Here is a 19,302-nt window from a genome sequence, read left to right on the forward strand (position 1 = left end):
CCCATCCCTGATCTAGATGGTAACAGCAGCGGCACCGGGAGGGAGGGCATGTATTACAATGGGCTGTTAAAGACATGGTGCACACACGCATGGATTTCAGGCTAATCCAGAGATCGGGGTACAGCAAATAGCATCCTTAACTGCCCCCATCCTAAAGGCTGGAGTGTCCCTTTCCAGCTGTCTGGTGGTATCACGCAGCCGACACTGTTCTAGAAAAGGTGGCACTTGAAGAACTCCTGTGTCTAGGGCATAAAAGTTCCATCAGACCCGTAACGCCAGTGTCCTGGACTATCGAAGAAAGCTGCAGCTCTGGTGTCTTGCCCTCCTTGATGAGCTGTGAGATTGGCTGTGCCAAGGTGCAAGGGGTACAATGCTCAGCCTTAGCATGGAACACTTGCATGACAGGACTCGTCAGGGGAGCTAGTGCTGCTGGATTGACTTATTTTTCAGGGCATGTTCCTGGGAGCTGGGAGACCTGAGTTCTGTCTCTGCCACTGACCTGCTGTTTAATGCCGGGCAAGTCACTGCCTTGTGCCTCAGTTTCCCCATCTGTAACATGTGGGTAACAATGCTTTCCCACCTTTGGAAAGCACTTTGAATGCAGATTGAAATGTGGCTTTTATATATTTATTATGATTAATATTATTACAATGACCATGGGACAGAGCATAACAGAGAAGCAAAGGGCCGAAATGGTGCTGTTTACATTTCCCTGGTCAGCTGGGACGAAGTGCCAAGAGCAGTGGGCGAGGAAGCTGAAAATGTGGAAGGTAAGGCACCTGCCGGCATGCTCCTTCTGCAGGGATGCGGATGCAGCTGTCAGACTAGCTCTGTTCATCCTAAGCACTAGGCACTAGGCTCAGGTTGTGCAGTTGGTTTTGCTGCCCTATCATTGTGCCTTGAGAGAGAAGTTTGATTAAAGGGACGATTCAGCATTGTGTAGACAACTGCTTAGATATAGGCCTGTATCCAACACCTGGTATCTATCATGCTGGCCTCATGCATGGCTTTGGCATACAGGCGGCGCATCCTTCATGCCAGATTGTTTAATATAAAGGCTGGAGGCTCATAAAGTTTCTCCTACCCATGATTTAATAGCTGATGAAGCCCCAGGAACTGTCTGCTGCTGAATCCTGGCAGGTTGAGTGTGCTGGCCCTTTGCAGAAGGCCTGGGAAAGCTTGTTATTTTGCTTCTGATAGAGGAGGTTCCCTGCTCTAAAAATGAGTTAATCTGAGTTGTGTTTTGTTCATGGGTCAGTCCAATGAAGGGGCTCAATTAGGGATTGCAATACTTTGTGAAGCCCCTCCTGTGAGTGCTCAGAAACCCTGGGCAGCTGCCCCCTGGTGCCTCAGTAATGGGGAACGTGCTAGGAGGACACAGAGTGGCACCAGCAGTATGTGAGACAGTGCACCCTAGGATGCACTGTTGCACAGACAACTGATTTGCCAGACCGGTTGCAAAGACTTGGCTGGAAGGTGGCATGCCCACAGAGAATCATAGCGTACTGTACCTGTTTCAGAAAGGCCAAGGTAGGCCTCTGGCAAAGGCCAAGCACAATTAGCTGCCATGGTTACTGCCTGTGGTAGGTGCTGTACAAACATATATGGAGAGTCATTTGTGGCTCTGGAGAGATTACAGTCCACATGGGCAAAGGGCAAGCAGAGGCACAGAGAGGAGAAATGAGCTGCCCATGGTCTCCCAGCAGTAGAACCAGGAAGAGAATCTATATCTCCCGACTGCGAGGCCCGCACCATACCCACTGGATCATGCTTCCTCATGAGAAACTTAAGAGATCAGCCTGGCTTAATCAGCTTTTTTAAAAAGTTCCTATATGCCACCCTCACATGAGAAGGGGCCTTCATTTTGTTACTTATTAAGAAGTGCTGTAACAATGCATATAAAAACAAAAGGACAGTAACTTCATAGCTGGAAGTGTAATAGCAGGAAGTCTCATATGAGTGTGAAATGTTTACAGCTCTTGCCACAAACTACAAAGAAACTCAAAACCTTTGTAGATATATTGACAGCAAAACCACCTCCCAAAATGTGCACTTGCCATTTGATCATTGTTACATAAAACGGTCACACACAAAATGGTTGCCAAAACAATTACACTTTTATTCAAATAAACCTTTGTTCATAATGAGATGAATGTCCTAAGAGTAATGCCAGTTACATGACACGTACCATGTGGAAATTACTCTTCAGTAAACATTTATCAAGAACAAGTCTGAATACACAACATTGCTTCTCCATATTCTTTTAGACCAGGAATTTCAGAAGCACCCAGCATGTCCTAACTGCTGCCACTGAAATCAATGGTAAAAGTCTCATCAATTCCACTGGGAACAGAATTAATCCAACAAGCTCTGCTTTTGAAAATCTCACCTTTAAACATTAAGAAAAAAAATTGAATCAAAAAAGTCAACATTGGCTTGCTCCATTTGTAGAGAGACAAGGTGGGTGAAGGACTATCTTTTATGGGACCAACTTCTGTGGGTGAATGAGACAAGCTCTCAAGTTGCCATGGTTTTTGGGTGTTCCACTTGAGAATATTCAGGAAGTGCTGAGCACCTGCCCTCTAAGAATCAGGATTCTCTAAGTGTGCCAAATAGACACCCAAAAGCCCCCTTTGAAACACTTGCCATGGTCCGAACAAACACATTTTGAAACAAGAAAGCAAGTCTGACAGACGATACTTATTATATGTATGACTGGCACACCTAAGAGCTCTTCTCATGGACCAGGATTCCGTCATGAAGAACAAAAAGATGGTCTATGCCCCAAAGAGCTTACAATTAGAAGACAAGAGACAACAGATGGATACAGATCAATGGGGGAATACAAAGAAGCAATGGGACACAATTAGTCAGTCAGATTGGCAGTGGGCTCAGCACGCCAGCCCCTTCATCATCAGTTTCTGTTCATTTTAATGGGAACTGGGCATTCCAATCAGCTTGGAAAATCTCAAGCTATGTTTTCAATTCTAGTCTGATTTTCATATAGGAGGAGACCTTGTCCATGGGAGAGACTCCAGAAACCTGGAGAAATGGTTTATAAAGCAGAAGCCCTTAAACAGGGGTTAATATGTTAGAAACAATAAAAAGAAGATGGGCAACAGGGGACAGGAAGAGAATACAAGCCTGTCACGATAATAAAAGTTACAGGAGGCTATGTTTTTGCTTGCAGTAGTGAGAATGTAACAGCCGGTACGCCAGCAGTCAGGTCATCAGGTTTTGCAGCTGATTGTCTTTAAAGAACCCTCTTTTTGTTCTGAGTGCCTCTTAATTCCATTTGATCCAGGAGAGGCGGGTTGTCAGATCTACATTGAGCAGAAGGGGAACAAGAAAACCAAATACACTGATTTAAATACATTTCAGTAAGTGTTTAACAAGTCAACCATTCAGCCTCTCCAGGAAAGCAACTTCACTCATCCAACTCTTCCCACGCACAGCCATTCAGAAATATTAGTTAACTAAAAGCCTAACAAAGAGGAGATGCCAGTGAAACCCACTTGTGTTATTTTAACAACTGTTGGTTCACAAAAGCCAAAGGTAGAGGCGGCTGGGATCCAATGATAAGTGCTGTAGTGCGTACAAAAGAGAGAAGGGTGTTAAATGGCATATCATGATTTATTTTTCCAACCATTATCCTGCAGTTGGTGAAACTAATGGGGAAAGGTGAAAAGAGTTAATTAACATATAAGACTATTTTCCTTAAAGTAAGTGGCTGATTTCTCTCTGCAGTGTCTGTGCTTATGACATTTCTGCTCTCTAGGATGAAAAGGAAATATTTTGTTGCAATGATTTTTCCACAGCCACATTATGCTTTTCAAAAGCACCCCCATTTAAAAAAGTAATGTAGGCACTTAGGAAGCAAAATCCCACTGGCAGTCAATAGAACTTAGGCTCCATAGGGACAGATTTTTAAGAAGTGTTTGAGTGCCTAAAGATGCAGATAGGCACCTATGTGATTTTCAGCAGCACCTCGGTGCCTAACTCCCATTGGCTCTGCCTAGATGCATTTGAAAATCTCAACTCTCTGCACCTTTAGCCACCTAAATATCTTTAAAAATCTGGCCTTACATGCCTAGGCAATTTCTGATAATGGTATTAGGCTCCTCAGTTACTTGGGCACACTGGAAATTTTGACCCCTGCACTGATTTCAGTGGAGTGACTCCAGATCTACGATGATGTAACTGAGAGCACATCTGCTCCAACATCCTTTGTACTAACTAAAACAGCAACAGAAAAAATTAACAATCATCCCTTTTAAACTGTAAAGGGTTCTAGTTCATGTAAATTATAAGTTAGATACAAAAGCACTTGCACTTTAAACGATTCTTGTATTTGAATACACTTTGGGTTGTAAATGCTCGTTCTTGGTAGTGAACTTGTCCTCAGACCCTTCTGAGTGACCTGGATTCAGGGAAATACTTTAGCATGTGCCTAATTTCAAGTCATCTTGCTGATCTCAATGAGACTACTCGTGCTTAAAGATTGGTGCATGAATCAGGCCCAAAACAATATAATAAAAAAGATCACTAAATACCCCAAATAAATGTATACAGACAATTTTTTATCCATGCTAAAACACGAGTTTTGTACAAAATTTTGAAAAGGACCAGCAATTTAAAAGGCTAACCAAAATATCTAACGAAATTTTTGAAAGGAGCCCTTCCTGTGAAATCAGAATGAATGACTAGGTTTATGCTTTCTCAATAATTAAGGGAACAGATCTAATTGCAAAAATTATTTAAACAAAGTGGAGGATTTTGCATTGAAACATGCAAATCTCTTAAAATGATTCGTATGTAAACTGAACAGTTTGTAAATAAGGTTGCAGAGCTTGACTGAATGTTTTAAAAGAGGATTTTTTACGGATTCATGCCATTGCAACCAAAAATGGGATTGTAAAGGTCTGAAATAAAGACATCTGCTAATCAGAGCTGCACACTTACCGCTCGTGTTCCAGATTGCATTTTTGTGACTTTTATATCCATTTTTCATACATTGTTCCACATAGGATTTGGGATGGCAGCCCGAGATTAGGATATCATTCAGCAGCGCAATGTATGCAATGGCCAGCCTAAGCGTGTCGATTTTGGAGAGGCGCTTTTCATAGGGGAAAGTTGGTACATGGCATCTGAGTTCATCAAAAGCAGAGTTGATACTGAGCATCCTCTTTCTTTCCCTAATATTAGCTGCATATCTTTGTACCTTGTAAGGGGGAGCAGGAATTAGCCTGTGATGTTTATGCAGTTTATTAGCCTTTGGTTGAACCAACAAGGAGCTGTCCAGTTCAGCACTTCCCTCCAGCTGCAGAGCTTGTCCATCCAAATCTGTGAGTGAAATCTGAGCATCATCAGGGAACATGGACTGGCAAGTAAAAGAGGACCAAGGGGAGAGTTGGCCTGTCAGAGAAGAACAGTCAGATAGGCCATTTTCTGGCTGAGGTTGGAGTTGGATATTAGAATCCATAGGGCTCCAGAATGGAAAATCCGATGTAGAATCTTGTTCAAAATCATAGAAAGGTTCCTCCATCATTTCCCCCCCAATAATATTTGCAACAATGGCATTGACGTAGTCAGGGATTAGTTTACACTCAGTGCTATAAGTAGAAGGAGTAGATAGTCTAATTCTAAAAGGTTCTAGTTAACAAATAAAAACCATGGTCAGAGTATACTGCATCCGTCTCCTACCTAATACAGACACTAGTAAAGGGTGACTTTGGATTGTGAGTCTGAGTGGATCTCATGATTTAAATACTTCTAGGCTTCTCAGCAGGCTAAACATCCCTATTCTTCTGAATTCAAAACTAATTAGAACACATGATTCTTGTTTTACTAGCTGTTGGCTACAAAGGGATATGAATGAATGTAACAAAAAGAACTGATCTCCTATTGACTTTCTCATTGAAAACCCATTGAAATAATTCTCAAGTTTTCCCCAAGTTCTGTCTCTTTCTCCACCTCATGTTTACAGAAGGGATTACGCAGTGCTGAGGAGGAGGTGCATAATGCAGCCCTTTATTTTCTTGGTAGACTGGGACTAGCCACATGTTCTGCTACAGACTGAAGGACACAATCCAATTATAATGCTGTCAGAAACATACGACTGTGCCCTCTTTGTTACAAGGAAACAGTTGGATCCCCTGTATTTTTAAGAGGGTAAAGACAGTTGGGTGAAGGCTTTGTGCAGAACGCCAGTGTTAAATGGGAACATGAACTTGATTCATAATAAGTGTCTCAGCCGCTGCCACTTTATTTTGTTAAAGCGCTCTCTCTCTCTCTCGCTCTCTCTCTCTCTCTCTCATGCAACACATCCGAGATGTTATTCAGCTATTCACTGCTCGATCGCCAACCGTCTGACACTCAGAAAATAGAAACAAATGGAATAAACCATAATGGGCCCAATCCTAAAATGGGCTGAGCTGCTCTTTTACGTTAATGACCTCCCTCAACTCCCGCTGACTCAATGGGCCACATCCTGAGAAGTTCTGGGGACAATGGGAGTTGCAGGTGCTCAGCACACCTCTGAGGAGTAGACCAACCGAAGCAGATGTGCTCAGCCCCTTTCAGGGTCAGGTTCTGTTGTTATTATTTTTCATTCATATTACTGTAACAGCTAGAGACCCGTGGTGGGGTATATACTCCACACTGGCACTGGAGGGGTTAACTGGAACTAGCGAGCTCAATTAAGGCACCTGGCTGCACCTGTGGGATGGGCCAGCCCCACATGAAGATGCAACCCAGATGGGGAGGAGCTGGGGGGTGAGCATAAAGGAGGGAAAGATGCTGCCGAGAGAGAGGGGAAGAGCTCTGCAGTTTCTCTCTGGTTGCTAGGGTGAAGGAAGGGCTTAGAGAGAGGCAGCTGTATCTTAAGACCAGGCAGGAGCTCTGGGAAAGCATTTTAAGGAAGGCCAAGGTAGGAGGAAGCCCCAGGAGACAGCAGTAAGGAGTTTGAGGGAGCAGACCTTAGCAGCTCACCACAGAGTTCCTGAACTGGAACCTAGAGCTGTGGGAAGTCCGGGGTTCCCCAGTGGCCATTTGGAACGGTGGTGCAGGAAGCCCCTTGACACAATGGGGAGAGGAACTATTGAATTTGGAGCCAGTCCTCCAGTCCTTGGAGGCCTCTCTCCGCACAAGAGCGGGAGGACAGCCCTGCAGAGCTGGAGAAGGGATGAAAAGGTTGCAGAAGAGTTAGGTAGGTGCAGAGAGTTACGTTGCTGGGAGTTTAATTCCTTGTTTACCCCAGAAGGGGTGGGGCTAATTGTGGCCTGAGTCATAAGACGAGGCGGATGACCATGAGGCCAGAGCAGATGTCGGCAGTGGCTACTCTACGAGGAAAGAGCTGCTACACCATGCCTAGCCACAAGGGGGCATGCTGGCAGTAAACTGACCCTTCGACCTGACCCCAGCTGAGATCAGGCTGCCATTGTGCTAGTCACTGTGCCCTCACATGGTCAAACCGTCCCTGCCCCAACCAGCTTCGGATCTATACAGACAAAGGTTGGGAGTGAACGGAAACACTGAGAGGGGAAGTGACTTGCTCAAGGTCACAGCAGGTCAACAACACAGTCTGCACTGTTAAAATCTGTGGCCTTTAAAGTATCTTAATAGCCTTGGTTTCAGCACCTGTCAACAATGAATCAGAAATGTTGATGCAAGATTAAGCTGGAATGTGACTGCATTGCAAAAGGCCGTGACCATTGTGCTGTGGGAGCAGGGGTGGGGGCTTGAGCAGTGTGAATGGTCTCTTATGATAAAGACCCGGCTCAGTCCCTCCATTTGAAAATGGTGCTTAAACCCCTAAATCCCCTAGGCAGGGTTGAAAATTTTACCCCCTGTACCTAAATATATACAGGATCTTCATTTTTAAATGAATGCTGTATTGTCATTATAACAAGATAAGATGGTTTAATTTGCTTTCTAGGGCTTTGATGGATCGCATTTAAATATATTTAGGTTAATTCACAGCACACACATTGGCTGGCTAGAGCACCAATTCAGCTCTTAAATACATGCTTAACTTTAGGTAGATAATTAAGTCTCTTTGATGGGAGTTAAACATATGCTTAAACTTATTCAGTAAATCACTTAAGCAATGGGACTTAAGCACGAGCTTTAAAGTTAAGCATTGGCTTAAATACTTTCCTGAGTCAGTCTAGGAAAGGTATCTAGACCCCCAAAGCAGCACATGCTTATGTCCCATTGATGGATGAGGGCCATAGAGAGGGCTATTACAAGGCCTATCAAGAAGCAGAGCTTATGAATTATAGGTGTTAGGTGAGACTTAAATAATGCATAGACCCTTTGCATTTCACCCCGAGGGAGTTGGAAGGACCTGGCAGGATCAGGTCTGCTGTCTCTTAGTAACAAATTAGGACATAGTCACTTGTCTAAAACTTTCATCTGTGAAGAGGATTTAATTTTCAGCCTGCATATCCCCAGGACGCAGCTGGTTAATCACTCTTCATACTGGTGTTGGATTGGCAGCACTCTCAGTGGCTGCAGTCCTGCGTGGTCACTGCAGTGCACAGTGCTGAAGACCCTGCGGCAAGAGATGAAGAGGTGGGAACGTGGCATTGTGTGAGCTAGCGGTAGCATCTTTTCGTTTGCAAATGAAAGGAGGAACTCTTGAGTTACCGAGAATAAAGCAGAAAAGGTTTCATTTCTGAAACCTGGTGGATAAATAGAAACGTGGTGTTCCAATGAACTCATAGCATTCATTATGGGTGAAACTAACTCTGTGCCAAGGGCCAGTACGAGACCTTTGTGCAACTTAAGCCCACTTAAGAAATACACAAGCTTTATGCTGGTCTTATGCAAAGGAGTGAATTGCACCTCAACACAATTAAAGTGAAGGAAAGCCATGGGGATTATTAATGTTTGTATTATGGAAGCACCCAGACACCTCAAGATTGCCAAGCACTTTACACACACATAGTGGGAGACAGCCTCTGCCCCAAAGTGCCTACAATCTAATTAGACAAGGCAGACCCAGGACGGGAGGGGAGTACAGAGTAGGGCCATGACTTGCCCACGGTCACCCAGATGGTCAGTGGCAAAGCTGGGACTAAAACCAGTGATCTTGACTAGTGCTGGGGGGAAATTTTCAGCCAAAACTTTTGTTTGGGCCAAAAATGCAGATTCAGGTACAATGAACCATTTTGGGAACTCATGTCAATATAGGTGTCTTGGTTCAGTCAAAAGAAATCCTTTAACAAAACAGAAAAATGGTGGGGGGGGGTTTCAACTTTTCAATTTGCTAAAAATGTTTGAAAAATTTTGATCCCAAGTGACTTTTTTCCCCCTAATTTTTTGGAATGGCCAGTGAACTGAGAAGTCCACTATCCTGATTCCTCCACCAGTGCCCCAACTATTAGCCTCTGCTGCCATGAAGCAGCAACCTCTGAAATGCACATTCTCGGAGCACTGGGCTACTCCAGCTATTTCTAAGTCAGGGGTAATTTTTGACTTGGTATTTGATGTGTTTTATAGTAAATCCAGGCTCTGTAAATTCATTCTGTAGCAAGGTTATCTGAAACCGTGCCAGTATATTTCTGAGTGTGATGAACATTCAAAGCAACATTCTCCAAGGGAGCATCCTGTCAGGGTCACTGGGGTATGCACTTAGGGGTGCGCATTGGGGAGCGGAGAAATGGAATCCCCAGCCCCTGTTAAACAGTAATTAGCATTGCCACGGCAGGCTATGGGCAGGGGGAGTGGCTGTGGGAAACTTCCTTCACACTTATCTGTGAGCTCATGCCTACTGCCTGGTCCCAGCATGGACTCTGCCATGTGGAGCTCACTTCTGCAGAATATAGGTGTCACAGGATGACTGGTCCCTTTAAGAGGACCTAGGGCCAGCCCCATTTGTACCCTTATTAACTAGCTGCTTCCCAGCCTGATGGGGTGGGGCTAAGCAGGTCAGCTGATACATTAGTGGACACCTGGGGCTTGCAAAAGGGCTGAGAGAGAGAGAAGTGTGGGGGTGGAAACGCAGGGAGTAGTCAGGTTTCTGAAGAAGGCCCTGAGCCAGGGGCTGGGGACTCCAGGTCTCTACCAGAATAGGGAAAGACTGAAAGGGGCTGAGAACATAGCCTGGAGGGTAGGCTGAAGAGAAGCCCACGAACGAGAGAAGAACATTTTTTGTTAATTGGGGCTTGTTAGTTGGAGTTTTGTTACACCTGGAGGGGTTAAATTTGTGATGGGGCCAGCAAGCCAAGCCCAAGCCACATCATCAGCACTGACCTGTGTGCATGGGCTTTAAGAAGCCCTGAAGAAGAGGGAAAAGAGCCACTCTTTGCCATGATGGGGTGCTTGGGAGCTGGGCTACCCTGTTACAATAGGGAGCAGCAAAGCCCACCTGCCCTATCACTCCACATCTCAGCCCTCCACCCCCAAACCCAGACCTGCAACACTTCTGTTGCATTATTAGCCTGCCATGTGCAGCTCCCAACACTTTACTGTTAACAATGCATATGTAACCCACTGGTCAGTATGTTTTGTGTGTCCCCCTCTGTGTCTGATCCACAGAGGATATAGGTCTATTGCAGCCTCCGGCTCTTCAGCTTAAGCTGCAGAGAGTCTGGCGCTTAGCTCTGTGAGTCCCCAGTTTAATCCTTGCTGCAGTGGCCAAGACTGCAGCCATCACATAAGTGGGAGCTCTGCCGGGATTCCAACCGCAGTGGGCCTCAGACGGTTGCAGGGAGCATCCTCTGTAGCCTGTGTTATCTGCCTGATCCACTGTCTGAATCCAGCTCTGAGAGAGGAACAGTATTATAGAGTCTCTGATGTAGCACTGAGTTGACTGCACAAGGCAAAGCCCCTGGGGAAAGTACCTTCATGTTCAATACCGAGAAGGAAGCAGTGACTGCCCTGAATGAGACCACGGAGGAGGTAATTCCTGCTCAATAAGAACAGACTAATGACAGGAGGTGGTTCAGCTGACAACGTATGTAGTTTTCACGGTGGTGTGGCAATCTACACTCAGATGCAGCCAGGGCATTTCATTTTAAAGACCTGCATAAAGACATACAAGGGTGTGAAGGGGCCTTTTACCAAGAATAGCCAGATAATTAGACTGAAACTGCCCTAGGAAAATAATCAAGGGCTCAGCAGCATCTTTGCAAACTTCGGTCTGTTCTGCTGCTATGCTAGCCTTATGTGAATATTTAGACCATATGGATCTCTCAGATCAGAAATACTTTTGGTCTTGAGTGAAGAAAAACTCTCTGGCTGCATCATTCTCAGCAGATGCTGCTTCAATGCATTAAAATTCTCTTCCAGATCCATTGCTCCTAACAGTGTTGCCTGGAGATATGTCTGCCTTCACACATGGCAAGCAGATGTTCCAGCAAACCAGCATTTAGCAGCAGCATAATTCAAGGGAAATTGGCTCTTTTTGAGAGACACAGCAACAGTGGACACGGCAACAGTGGTAGATAATCAAAGAGAAAGGGGAAAAAATCCCTCTCCTTGGCCAAGCCAATTCAGAAAGAATTCAAACCTCAAAACAGAAGCTTCTCTCAATTCTACATGAAAAAAATCAGACCTTTTGCACTCCAAATTCTGGGATATCTCCTTGATAGGAGAAGCAAAAATGATTCCGTAACCTTGTCCTTCAGAGCTAGACGTAACATATGGCTACCTAGAGGCCCTTTCCATGAGTATTGAATAAGTGGGTGAAAGACTCTCTGACTGTAGCAGTAACGGACCAATCCTACCTCAGAGCACAGTATTATAGCTATAGTTGGGTATGGCTACACACAGAATTTCAACAGATCTAGGCAACAGTTATCTCTCCCCAAATCTCCTTAGATCTGACATTGTCACAACAAACTCCATTGTGCTGTGGCTCATCTTCAACAGATAGGGCTACTTTCTGAGTGAGAGAAATCCTCAGGGGTATACTCCATTCTCTTCACTTGGGTCTGTGTGACAGGATGTCCACCCCACACCAGGCCTGAAGGGGTAAATTAGGCCAAATAACCTATAGGCTGCACCTGGAGGAAAGCCAGGGAGTGCTAAGGCCTAATGGCTGATGAAGTCCAGCTGGGGGAGGAGCTGGTTTGGGTTTATAAAGCCAAGAAGCTGGCAACAGAAGGGGCTATAGGGAAGTAGGCTGTAGTCACTCCCTGGGAGAAGGGAGGTGTGGCTGGGGCTACAGAGGCAGGCTGGCTACAGTTACTCCCTGGGAGGAGAGAGTTTGGGCTGGCAAGCCCAGAGAAGGGGGGAGAGTCAGAAGGTATGGAGGCGGCTCAGGGAAAGGCAGCCGGGTTCAGGAGGGAACTGAGCTTGGCTGCTGACTAGAGGGTCCCTGAGCTGGAACCCAGAGTAGAGGGCGGGCCCAGGTTCCCCTGCCAGCCACCCAGGTAGTGGCACCTGGGGCAGTGAATAGGAAGACTGCCTGAGACTGCTGGCAAGGAGAGACTTTGACTCACCCCAGAATGGGAAGCTACTTAGTGACCGGGCCAGAGGGTCGAGTCATGAAGAGGAGGCTGCAGTTCCTGGAATGAAAGATTTCAGAGTAGCAGCCGTGTTAATCTGTATCCGGAAAAAGAAAAGGAGTACTTGTGGCACCTTAGAGACTAATCAATTTATTTGAGCATAAGCTTTCGTGAGCTACAGCTCACTTCATCGGATGCATGTAGTGGAAAATACAGTGTGGAGATGTATATACATAGAGAACATGAAACAATGGGTGTTACCATACAGACTGTAACCAGAATGATCACTTAAGGTGAGCTATTACCAGCAGGAGAGCGGGGGGAAAACCTTTTGTAGTGATAATCAAGGTGGGCCATTTCCAGCAGTTGACAAGTAAAATAATAAATGGACACAAATCAGATGTCAAGAATTATAACATTCAAAAACCAGTTGGAGAACACTTCAATCTCTTTGGTCACTCGATTACAGACCTAAAAGTGACAATTCTTCAACAAAAAACTTCAAAAACAGACTCCAATGAGAGACTGCTAAATTGGAATTAATTTGCAAACTGGATACAATTAACTTAGGCTTGAATAAAGATGGAAGTGGATGGGTCATTACACAAAGTAAAGCTATTTCCCCATGTTTATTCCACCCCTCCCCCCACTGTTCCTCAGACGTTCTTGTCAACTGCTGGAAATGGCCCACCTTGATTATCACTACAAAAGGTTCCCCCCTCCGTCCCCCGCTTTCCTGCTGGTAATAGCTCACCTTAAGTGATCACTCTCATTACAGTGTGTATGGTAACACCCATTGTTTCATGTTCTCTGTGTATATAAAATCCCCCTACTGTATTTTCCACTGAATGCATCCGATGAAGTGAGCTGTAGCTCACGAAAGCTTATGCTCAAATAAATTTGTTAGTCTCTAAGGTGCCACAAGTCCTCCTTTTCTTTCTGTGGAATGAAAGAGAGGCTGCTGAGAAAGGAAGAGACAGACAGATGTGGTGGGACTCTGGGAAAGGGTGTTGGCCTGGCAGACCTAATCCCCAGAATGGCCAGGAGGAGGCGCCATCCTAGCAGTGAGTAGAGCCCCTGTCACAATCTGAAATATGTTAATAGATGTATTCTATAGCCTGCCTTCCTGAGGAGAGACATGTTCATCAATCCTATCAACTCTGTCTCTGTTAGGGAGATTTTCTTTCTTCTTCACTTTGTTAGACATAGCCAAATGCTTAGCTAAGCGTGTTGATCATGTTGACCTATGCCTAAAAAATTCTGGTATTTTGCCTAAATCACCAATGTTTCCAATACCAGACCCTTTCTAGATAGCGTTCCCATTGCCACTGAGATATTCTCCAAAGTTCACCGAACTTTGACTGCAGTCTTGCCATGGAAAGCCATTACTCCATCCTCGTATCTATAACAGGAGGTCTCTGCAGGAGGCTGTGTTTCCAGGAAGCAAACAGCATCCTTCTCCTGACTCCTCGTGTTAAAGAACTCAAATTTATCATTACCTGTGAGAATAGTGCCGAGACGTTATGGACTCAGTGCAGGAATCCCTGGGTGGAATGCTCTGTCGCTGCCATGGCAATTCTGCAGCTTCCACAAAAGCAAAGTTACTTTATCACTTCTCCGTCATTCTACTCTTAGCCCTGGTCTACACTAGGAGTTGAGGTCGAATTTAGCAGCATTAAATTGATTTAACTCTGCACCTGTCCACATGACGAAGCCCTTTTTTTCGACTTAAAGGGCTCTTAAAATCAATTTCCTTACTCCACCCCTGACAAGGGGATTAGCGCTTAAATTGGCCTTGCCGGGGCAAATTTGGTGTACTATGGACACAATTAGATGGTATTGGCCTCCGGGAGCTCTCCCAGAGTGCTCCATTGTGACTGCTTTGGACAGCACTCCCAACTCAGATGCACTGGCCAGGTAGACAGGAAAAGGCCCGCGAACTCTTGAATTTCAATTTCTTGTTTGCATGGTCACCTGCAGCTTGCCACACTGGCCAGAGCTCATCAGCAGAGGTGACCATGATGGAGTCCCAGAATCGCAAAAGAGCTCCAGCATGGACCGAATGGGAGGTACGGGATCTGATCGCTGAATGGGGAGAGGAATCCGTGCTATCAGAACTCCGTTCCAGTTTTCGAAATGCCAAAACATTTGTCAAAATCTCCCAGGGCATGAAGGACAGAGGCCATAACAGGGACCCGAAGCAGTGCCGCATGAAACTTAAGGAGCTGAGGCAAGCCTACCAGAAAACCAGAGAGGCAAACGGCTGCTCCGGGTCAGAGCCCCAAACATGCCGCTTCTATGATGAGCTGCATGCCATTTTAGGGGGTTCAGCCACCACTACCCCAGCCGTGTTGTTTGACTCCTTCAATGGAGATGGAGGCAACACAGAAGCAGGTTTTTGGGACGAGGAAGATGATGATAATGAAGTTGTAGATAGCTCACAGCAAGCAAGCGGAGAAACCTGTTTTCCCAACAGCCAGGAACTGTTTCTCACCCTGGACCTGGAGCCAGTACCCCCCGAACCCACCCAAGGCTGCCTCCCGGACCCGCCAGGCGGAGAAGGGACCTCTGGTGAGTGTACCTTTTAAAATACTATACATGGTTTAAAAGCAAGCATGTTTAATGATTAATTTGCCCTGGCATTTGCGGCTCTCCTGGATATACTCCCAAAGCCTTTGCAAAAGGTTTCTGGGGAGAGCAGCCTTATTCTGTCCACCATGGTAGGGCACTTTACCACGCCAGGCCAGTAGCATGTACTCGGGAATCATTGTAGAACAAAGCATTGCAGTGTATGTTTGCTGGCGTTCAAACAAACCAGTATGCTCCAGCATATAGTTGAGCTGCAGGAAAGGCAGCAGGAGCACAGACCGCTGCTACAGCCCCTGTGTAACCAACTGCCCTCCTCCCCAAGTTCCATAGCCTCTTCACCCAGACACCCAAGAATGCGATGGGGGGCCTCCGGCCACCCAGCCACTCCACCCCAGAGGACTGCCCAAGCAACAGAAGGCTGGTATTCAATAAGTTTTAAAGTTTTAAACTTTTAAAGTGCTGTGCGGCCTTGTCCTTCCCTCCTCCACCACCCCTCCTGGTGCTTCTCTCCTCCACTACCCCTCCTGGGCTACCTTGGTAGTTATCCCCCTATTTGTGTGGTTTCAGAGTAACAGCCGTGTTAGTCTGTATTCGCAAAAAGAAAAGGAGTACTTGTGGCACCTTAGAGACTAACCAATTTATTTGAGCATAAGCTTTTGTGAGCTACAGCTCACTTCATCGGATGCATACTGTGGAAACTGATGAATGAATAAAGAATGCATGAATGTGAAGCAACAATGACTTTATTAAAAAAGCCAGCGCTCCGCAAACCAGCTGAGCGGCAGCGAACCAACTGAGCAGCGGGGAACAGCAGAGCAGCAAACAGCAGGAGTTTGCCTGGGATCTATGTTGGTGAGTATCTGGGTATCTGAGTGTGTGTTTGTTGAGAGGATCGGAGTGTTTGTAGTGAGGGCAGCTTGAAAGTTTCAGCGAGTGCTTGATTGGTTGGCTGAAAAGGGCGGGAGTTGGGAGTGTTTTGTTTCAGGTGAGCCTGGCTGTTTAAAAAAGCCAGCGCTCCGCGAACCAGCTGAGCAGCGGGGAAGAGCAGAGCAGCAAACAGCAGGAGTTTGCGTGGGAGTTCGCCTGGGGTGAGCCCACTGAGGCTTACACCCTGACGTCTTCTCTGAGTAATTACTGCATCTCCTGAGGAAGCTCGTAGTAGGAAGGCAATATGGATGGGGAGTGTTCAGCTGTTGTGACCTGCACTGGATGTGCCATGTTTGTCTTTCTTCCACAGGACAGAAGCGCCTTTGTGTGTACAAAGTGCAAGCTGGTCTCCATATTGGACGAGAAGGTTCAAAGTCTGGAGCCATAGGTATCGACCCTGCATTGCATAAGAGAATCTGAAGATTTCCTGGACAGACGTCAGGATATGCTTCTACGGGCACAAGGTTCTGAAGATTCAGAGCAGGCTGCGCAGCAGGGACAGGAGGATGGTGAAGAAATTTGGCAATATGTGACCTCCAGAAGAAGAAGGGGGAACATCCATGTACCAGCAACACAGATACAGGTAAGTAACCGTTTTCATGTTCTCTCCACAAGTACCATTGCGGGGAGAGGCCCAGATGATACGTCTGGGGGAAGGGAGCAGAAGGAGACTCCACCAGTTGAAAGGCATGAGATGCACTGTCCTAAGGTTGGGGGTTCCACGACCACCACTCCCAAGAGAAGGAGGCGTGTGGTGGTGGTCGGGGACTCTCTCCTCAGGGGGACTGAGTCATCTATCTGCCGCCCTGACCGGGAAAACAGAGAAATCTGCTGCTTGCCAGGGGCTAAGATTCACGATGTGACAGAGAGACTGCCAAGACTCATCAAGCCCTTGGACCGCTACCTCTTTCTGCTTTTCCACGTGGGCACCAATGATACTGCCAAGAATGACCTTGAGCGGATCACTGTAGACTACGTGGCTCTGGAAAGGAGGATAAAGGAGTATGAGACGCAAGTGGTGTTCTCGTCCATCCTCCCCGTGGAAGGAAAAGGCCGGGGTAGGGATCGTCGAATCGTGGAAGTCAATGAATGGCTACGCAGGTGGTGTCGGAGAGAAGGCTTTGGATTCTTTGACCATGGGATGGTGTTCAAAGAAGGAGGAGTGCTAGGCAGAGACGGGCTCCACCTAACGAAGAGAGGGAAGAGCATCTTCGCGAGCAGCCTGGCTAACCTAGTAAGGAGGGCTTTAAACTAGGTTCACCGGGGAAAGGAGACCACAGCCCTGAGGTAGGTGGGGAAGCGGGATACCGGGAGGAAGCACGAGCAGGAGCGTGTGAGAGGGGAGGGTTCCTGCCTCATACTGAGAATGAGGGGCAATCAGAGGGTTATCTCAAGTGCCTATATAAAAATGCACAAAGCCTGGGAAACAAGCAGGGAGAACTGGAGGTCCTGGCAAAGTCAGGGAATTATGATGTGATTGGAATAACAGAGACTTGGTGGGATAACTCGCATGACTGGAGTACTATCATGGATGGGTATAAACTGTTCAGGAAGGACAGGGAGGCCAGAAAAGGTGGGGGAGTTGCACTGTATGTAAGGGAGCAGTATGACTGCTCAGAGCTCAAGTATGAAACTGCAGAAAAACCTGAGAGTCTCTGGATTAAGTTTAGAAGTGTGAGCAACAAGAGTGATGTCGTGGTCGGAGTCTGCTATAGACCACCGGACCAGGGGGATGAAGTGGACAAGGCTTTCTTCCAGCAACTCGCAGAAGCTACTAGATCTCACGCCCTGGTTCTCATGGGCTACTTCAATCATCCTGATATCTGCTGGGAGAGCAATACAGCGGTGCACAGACAATCCCGGAAGTATTTGGAAAGGGTAAGAGACAATTTCCTGGTGCTAGTGCTGGAGGAACCAACTAGGGGCAGAGCTCTTCTTGACCTGCTGCTCACAAACCAGGAAGAATTATTAGGGGAAGCAAAAGTGGATGGGAACCTGGGAGGCAGTGACCATGAGATGGTCGAGTTCAGGATCCTGACACAAGGAAGAAAGGAAAGCAGCAGAATAAGGACCCTGGACTTCAGAAAAACAGACTTTGACTCCCTCCAGGAACTGATGGGGAGGATCCCCTGGGAAAATAACATGAGGGGGAAAGGAGTCCAGGAGAGCTGGCTGTATTTTAAAGAATCCTTATTGTGGTTACAGGGACAAATCATCCCGATGTGTAGAAAGAATAGTAAATATGGCAGGCAACCAGCTTGGCTTAACAGTGAAATCCTTGCTGATCTTAAACACAAAAAAGAGGCTTACAAGAAGTGGAAGATTGCACAAATGACCAGGGATGAGTATAAAAATATTGCTCGGGCATGTAGGAGTGAAATCAGGAAGTCTAAATCACACCTGGAGTTGCAGCTAGCAAGACATGTTAAGAGTAACAAGAAGGGTTTCTTCAGGTATGTTGGCAACAAGAAGAAAGCCAAGGAAAGTGTGGGCCCCTTACTGAATGAGGGAGGCAACCTAGTGATAGAGGATGTGGAAAAAACGAATGTACTCAATGCTTTTTTTGCCTCTGTCTTCATGAACAAGGTCAGCTCCCAGACTACTGCACTGGGCAGCACAGCATGGGGAGGAGGTGGCCAGCCCTCTGTGGAGAAAGAAGTGGTTCGGGACTATTTAGAAAAGCATTGCATCCAAGAGTGCTAAAGGAATTGGCGGATGTGATTGCAAAGCCATTGGCCATTATCTTTGAAAACTCATGGCGATCAGGGGAAGTCTCGGAAGACTGGAAAAAGGCTAATGTAGTGCCCATCTTTTAAAAAGGGAAGAAGGAGGATCCTGGGAACTACAGGCCAGTCAGCCTCACCTCAGTCCCCGGAAAAGTCATGGAGCAGGTCCTCAAGGAATCAATTCTGAAACACTTAGAGGAGAGGAAAGTGATCAGGAACAGTCAGCATGGATTCACCAAGGGCAAGTCATGCCTGACTAATCTAATTGCCTTCTATGATGAGATTACTGGTTCTGTGGATGAAGGGAAAGCAGTGGACGTGTTATTCCTTGACTTTAGCAAAGCTTTTGACACGGTCTCCCACAGTATTCTTGTCAGCAAGTTAAAGAAGCATGGGCTGGATGGATGCACTACAAGGTGGGTAGAAAATTGGCTAGATTGTTGGGCTCAACGGGTAGTGATCAATGGCTCCATGTCTAGTTGGCAGCTGGTATCTAGCAGAGTGCCCCAAGGGTCGGTCCTGCGGCTGGTTTTGTTCAATATCTTCATTAATGATCTGGAGGATGGTGTGGCTTGCACCGTCAGCAAGTTTGCGGATGACACTAA

Source organism: Lepidochelys kempii, chromosome 11 (assembly GCF_965140265.1).
Source record: "Lepidochelys kempii isolate rLepKem1 chromosome 11, rLepKem1.hap2, whole genome shotgun sequence".
NCBI lineage: Eukaryota > Metazoa > Chordata > Testudines > Cheloniidae > Lepidochelys > Lepidochelys kempii.